The following is a 7,151-nucleotide window of genomic DNA, read 5'->3' on the forward strand; positions in this document are numbered from 1 at the left end:
AACATAATCAAAATGGCAATATTTCCATAGGCTATCTACAAATTCAATGCAATACCCATTAATATCCCAACACCATTTTTTAATGAAATAGAGGAAGCAATCCAGTAATTCATTTGGAACCATAAAAGACCTAGAATAGCAAAAACGATCCTAAGCAGAAAGAATAGTGCTGGAGGAATTAAAGTACCCAACTTCAAGCTGTATTATAAAGCTATAGTAATAAAAACAGCTTGGTATTGGCACCAGAACAGGCCTGAAGACCAATGGAACAGAATTGAAGACCTAGAAATGAACCCACAGAACTGTGCATACTTAATCTTTGATAAAGGAGCTAAAACAATAGTTTGGAAGAAAGATAGCCTCTTTAACAAAAGGTGCTGGCAAAACTGGCTCAACACATACAACAAACTAAAACTAGATCCTTATATATCACCCTGCACCAAAATCAATTCCAAATGGATCAAAGACTTAGAAATCAAAACAGACACCCTGAAAACACTAAAGGAAGGAGTAGGAGAAACACTTGGGCTCCTTAGTGCAGGACAGAACTTCCTTAACAAAGATCCAGAAAGGCTACAAATCAAAGAAAGGTTGGACAAATAGGACTGCATTAAACTGCAGATCTTCTGCACTGCAAAGGACATAACTCGCAAGATAAACAGAAAGCCCACAGACTTTTAGAAGATCTTTACTGGCCATTCAACAGACTAAGGCCTCATATCTAAAATATATGCAGAACTCAACAAATTAAATTCCTCCAAAACAAAACCGCAAAACCAATAGCCCCCTCAACAAGTGGGCTAAAGACTTACAAAGAGACTTCTCTGATGAGGAAATGAGAATGGCCAAGAGACATATGAAAAAGTGCTCTACATCACTGGCCATAAAAGTAATGCAAATCAAAACAACATTGAGATTCCATCTCACCCCAGTAAGAATATCCTATATCAAGAAAACTAACAGTAACAATTGTTGCAGGGGTTGTGGCCAAAAAGGAACCCTACTTCATTGTTGGTGGGAATGTAAACTGGTTCAGCCACTCTGGCAAGCAGTATGGAGATTCCTTAGAAGGCTAAACATAGAACTCCCCTATGACCCAGCAGCCCCACTTTTGGGTATCTATCCAAAAGACCACAAACAAAATCACACTAAAACCACCTGCACACCAATGCTCATCGCAGCACAATTTGTCATAGCTAGAATCTGGAACCAACCCAGATGCCCCTCAGTAGATGAATGGACCAGGAAAATGTGGTACCTTTACACAATGGAATTTTATGCCTCTATCAGAAAGAATGACATTGTCCCATTTGTAAGGAAATGGAAGGACTTGGAATAAATTATACTAAGTGAAGTGAGCTAAACCTACAGAAACATGGACTATATGATCTCCCTTATTGGGAATAATTAGTACAGGTTTAGGCAAGTCATAGCACAGCATCACAAGGCCCAATAGCTATACCCTTATGAACACATAAGATGATGCTAAGTGAAATGAAGCCCATGTTATTGAAACGATTGTTATATCACAGTTGTAACTACTTTCAACGTCCCATGTGTATCTGTAGCTTCTATAATTGATGATGTTCTTGTATCACCTTCCTGTGGTTGTATCTCCACTATCTCTGTAATCTTATCTGAGTATATTAGAAACTGTGTATACTGGTATTAGAATATGGAAATTGAAAGGGAATACTAAAATTTGATAGACACAGAGTAAAAAAAGACAAACAACTACAAAAGCAATACTTGCAAAACTGGTGTAAGTGAACTGAACACCTCATGGGTGGAAAGGGTAAGGGGGAGGTGGGAGGGAGATATGAGGGACAAGGTAACAAACAGTACAAGAAATGCATCCAGTGCCTAACGTATGAAACTGTAACATCTCTGTACATCAGTTTGATAATAAAAATTTGAAGAAAAAAAAAAGACCAAACATAGAGCTTCCCCACAACTCAGCAATTCCACTCATGGGCTTATCCAATTGACCACAATGCAGGCAACACTAAAACCACCAGCACAACCTTGTTCATTACAGTGTTATTTACTGTAGCCAAGACATGGACTCAACCCTGTTGCCCCTCAGAGGAGGAATGGATCAAGAAAATGTGGTATACATATAGCATTGAATTATATGCTTCCATCAGAAAGAATGACATTGTCACATCCATAAAGAAATGGAAAGACTTGAAAAAAAATTATTAAGTGAAGTAAGCCAGACCTAAAGAAACATAGTTTACATAATTTCCTTCATTTGTAATAATTAGAATGTGTATATAAATCTATAAGTAAACTCAATGGGTAACAGACAAAAATTACACTTGCATGTGAGAAATTAAATAGGACCCTAAACATTCATACAGTGAGGCTGAAGGAGAATATTTGTAGGAAAGGATCATGAAGTCTCAATAGCTATGTGCAAATGATCATATAAAAAGATTCTTATGGAAATGAACTACAAGATGTAGAAACAAGAGGTTTTTTATTTTACTTTTTGTGGTTTTATTTTTTTGTACTTTTTTCCCTTTTGTCTCTGTATTTATTTTATTTCTATATCTTTTGTCTTGTATGTGATTTTATCTGATTTAGGGAAGGGAACAGAAACAGAAATGGAGGGAAAAAAGTGTGAACTAATGCAGCAGTGATACTCACTATACACCCTTTTTTGGAAATGAACTGTACAACTTGGTGGGGAGGAGGATTGGGAGGGAAAAATGAGATAAATGGAAGGAACGGTGAAGAGGTTCAAAAGAAATGTATTCAATATCTGAAATGTAACTGTAATACCTTTGTACTTCACTTTTACTATAAAAAGAGAAATTACCCTAATAAAATGAAGTTGATATTGTCAAGTTCAAATACTTACCAAGTTTATTGCATATTCTGATAACAGAATAATGTCTTAAATATAAGAAGATATTCTGCCATAAGATTTTAATTTATTTTGAGAAGGAGCAAAGCTCTGGCCCGGTACAGAATGGGCACGGTATGGGGACGCTGGGCCAGGGCACGGGGCTGAAGGTGGACCAGTGAGCGTGCTCGCCTGACCTCAGTCCCCGCCACCCCGAGCCATAAGCGGCGAGCTCCCTGCAGCCCGTCTGAAGGCCTCTGCCCCCGCCCAGTGGCAGCGGGCCCCGTCTTGTACTCTGCCTGCTTGCCACGGTCGGCCCTCCCGCGCCCCCTACCCCTTCTCCCCCACCCCAACGAGGGGCTGTGGCGGAAGCAGCCACGAAGCAGCCCAAACAAGTCCACTCAAGGTGAAGGATAATCTACTAATACCAGCACATTTAATGAGAATTTCGTTCTCTGCCACAAATTGAACTTTTTATTTTTGGTGGAGGTTTTGAAAGAAACCTAACTTTGTGGCATAGCAGTTATCCAGCTTGAAATCCAAGTAGCACTTAATTTTATTATTTCATATTTGTACAATAAGCTTCCCAGAAGAGTCAACATTTTTGGTGAAGAGCTTGAAAGACTTCTGAAGAAATACGAAGGGCACTGGTATACTTAAAAGCCATACAAAGGCTCAGGGTTTGGATGCATACACGTAGGGGAGAAAGTAGACCCGGTGATAGAGCAGGCATCCAAAGAGAGTGGCTTGGACATTGATGATGTTAGTGGCAATCTGCCACAGGATCGTAGTGTTTGGATTGACCCATTTGAGGTTTCCTACCAAATTGGTGAAAAGGGACCAGTGAAGGTGCTCTATGTGGATGATAATAATGAAAATGGATGTGAGTTGGATAAGGAGATCAAAAACAACTTTAACCCCGAGACCTAGGTTTTTATGCCCATAAGTGACCCCCGCCTCATCGGCATCCAGCTCTCCATTGCCTCCCTTCGGTCACTCTGCTGCTGTGAGCCGGACCTTCATGCCCTGCTCTACCCAGCCTTTAACCTTTACCACTGCCACTTTTGCTGTCACCAAGTTCGGCTCTACCAACATGAAGAACAGTGGCTGGAGCAACTAGGTTGCTCTTACTTCTTCCATCAACCTGGGCCTGAATGTGAACAATCTCCTGAAGCAGAAAGCCATCTTTTCCTCAGTGCACTCTCTCTCTACGGGCTGGGCCTGGGCAGACAGCAGCCCCCACAGCAACAGCAGCAGCCAGCCCAGCCCCCGCAGACCCCCCTCCGCCCCAGCAGCTGCCCCAGCAGCAGAAAACCTCTGCCCTTTCTTCTAATGCCAAGGAATTTATTTTTCCTAATATGCAGGGTCAAGGTAATAGTACCAATGGAATGTTCCCAGGTGACAGCCCCCTTAACCTCAGTCCTCTCCAGTACAGTCATGCCTTTGATGTGTTTGCAGCCTATGGAGGCCTCAGTGACAAGTATTTTGTAGATGTCTTGAATTTTAGCTTAAATAACATGCAGTATTCTAACCACCAATTCCAGCCCGTGATGGCTAACTAAAACGAGAGACAGAAAATGTATCATACAAATTAAAAATGCACAGGCCCAAGGGGGAATTTTTTTTTCACCTCCTTGAGATTTTTTTAAGCTTATAGTAAGGATACATTCAAGCTTGGTTACAAAAATAAAAACACGCATCGTTTTTCCTTTGCCAACCAAGCACAAAGTTATTTTACACTGACTGTATATTTTCAAAAGTAAAAAAAAAAAAAAGATTTTAATTTATTTTGTAGAAATTACCATCAAAACAGAAAGAAGGTGTTAGGCTAAGAATACAAGCCAAACTGAATAAAGAAACTTTTTAGCAAGGTTTTCTATATATTACTCATAGTCTCATTTCCTCTTATAATAATAACAGAACAGAGAGCAATTAATAAGGTTTGAGTTGCGTGAAAAGTGTGCCTTTCTTTTGTGGCTTATTAAAGGGAAACATTGAAAGAAAAGATGTAAAAAGAAAGATGGTATGACACTCTAGCTACATAGTTTTAGGAGAAAAGCAACAAAATTGGAGAATAAGATCCAATTGATTTTCTTAAATGTTCCTGTATATCCCTTGGGAAGTTTACTTGTACCTCTAAGGTTATCTATTCTGCAATGTTACCTTATAAAACATGCTTGTAGAGGCAGAAGAAGATGGCGGAGGAGCAGCAGAGCCCTATCTAAGCTCACTCCAAGAACCCAGTTTTTCTTCTACAGGGAAACTTCTAACCCTAAAGATATAGCCCAAGCCAGGTAAAGCAGTACACAGCTTCAAGTTAAGAAAAACAAGAGAGCAGATCCAAGAATTCAGATTTCAGCCGCAGGCCATGCGCTGCCACCAGCCGGCTGCTTACCTGGCAGAACCAAACCCACACCCACCTCTGGCACACACCAGCGACTAGGAGAGACATCTGCTAGATGGCAGCAGGCAGACGCAGTCCACAAGCAGAGCGGGAAAGCTCTGGAGAACCAGAGGAAGTGTGAGTACTCCACAAAAGACAGTTTCGCTCGAGTCTGCACCCACAGAAAGCCATTCGGAAAGTAGCCTTTCTCCCCCATCCACCATAGTAAATCTCCATCTTTGTCCCTGGCATAGAGGACCAGATCAACCCAGAAATAAAGTGCCCCAGGGGAAAGTCAAGTGAAAGGTGCCATCTTTGAAAAGGGCAAAGGTGCGGAGTAGCAAGCCCCAGCTCCACCCAGGGGAAGGAGTCCCCGCTCAGATGGGAGGAAACTCCAAGGGGCGAGCTGCCCTGCCAGCGGCCCTGCAACACCAGTAAACACAACAAGAGGCCCACCTCCAGGCTGCCATCGCTGCCTCTATTGCTGAGACAGCAACTGACTGGTTTCCCACATCAAACACTGTCCACCAGTACCGGGCGGGGGGGGGGGGGCACTCAGCCTCCTCCAGGAAACCCCAGCCAAGGACACAGCTAGCCCCGCCCAGAAAGGAGGAACTTCCCTTCAGGCAGATCCATCCTCCCAGCCAGAGCCAGCCACTGTGCCCCTCAGCAGCCCAAGGTCCCACGCAGGGCCTGCCACCAGCAGTCCAGGAGTCACAGCACGGGCTTGGCAGGCACAATTCGGAAGTCTCAGCACAGGCGCCACAGCCAATTCAGAGTTGCAGCCAGGCCTTGGCAGACAATTTGGGAGTCTCAGCCTGGGTACCACAGGCAATCCGGGAGTTGAAGCCCCCACACTGCAGAAAATTTGGGAGTTGAAGCCCCTGCACTGCAGGCAATTTGGGAGTCAAACTCAGGGCCCTGAGGGCAGTTTGTGGGCCTGAGCCAGGGCTTCACAGGCAATTGTGGGGGGGCTACCCGGAGCTCCACAGGCAGTTCAGGGATCCGAGTTGGGGCTCCTTGGGCAGGTTGGGGGTCCCAAACCGGGCTCCAACCCACAGTTCAAGGGTCCCTGAAGGGATGCCCTAGGCAACTCAGTGGTCTCATCCAGAGTCCACCAGCAATGGTCACCAGCACAGGGGTTCCATCCGGGGCTGTTGCAGGCAGCTCAGGGGGCTCAGCCAAAGCCCACCACCCGCCTTCAGCAGACCAGGGGTCCCATCCAGGACCCACTGCAGGGAGCTCAGGAGGCCCAGCCAGAACCCGCCACCTTCCCTGGGCACCCAGAGGTCCCAGCTGAGGGCCACAGGCCCCACTGCCTCCGAGGTAGAACGCTGCTGCTAGCAATGCCTTGGGAGCAACAGACTAGTTCACCAGGTCGACCACAACCCCCCAATTACTGAGGGCACCCAAATTCTACCCACAACCCTCAGTGAACTAGAGGCACCACTGCCCAGGACCTCCAGAATCCATTGAGCCCTGGTTAACTGTAACCAAGGTAATAGGCATCCAGGGACAATCTGAGTGAATCAAAGGTGTTCCTAGAGCAATTGTATCAACCCAAAAAGAAAGAACAATATTGTAACAGTATAAAATACAGCTAGTGTATATGGGGTTCAGGGTTGGTTTTTACTTCCAAAGTGTAATTTGTGGGTACACTAAATATGCTGCTATACCAAAAAAAAGGGAGAGAACTTACCTGTCTAGGTCTGTGTACCAATAAGAACAGCACAACAGGACCTGATAAAGTCTGGTTCGGGTCCTAAACAGTGACAAAGGGGGCTAGCAGACTAGCATTCCAAATCCAAATGGGCAGAAGAAACACAAAAAGTATGCCAAGACAGGGAAACTCATCATCCACTCAAAACAAACAGGAAACAGAGCATTCAATTGAAATCCCAGAGAGCCCTCAAAATG

General features: G+C 44.2%; 1 pseudogene; it reads left to right on the forward strand.

Annotated features, from left to right (window-relative positions):
• Positions 1 to 2,297: 2,297 nt before the first annotated feature.
• LOC125342994 lies at positions 2,298 to 4,602 on the forward strand (annotated as a pseudogene).
• Positions 4,603 to 7,151: the final 2,549 nt, after the last annotated feature.

This window comes from Perognathus longimembris, chromosome 28, assembly GCF_023159225.1.
Source record: "Perognathus longimembris pacificus isolate PPM17 chromosome 28, ASM2315922v1, whole genome shotgun sequence".
Taxonomy (NCBI): domain Eukaryota; kingdom Metazoa; phylum Chordata; class Mammalia; order Rodentia; family Heteromyidae; genus Perognathus; species Perognathus longimembris.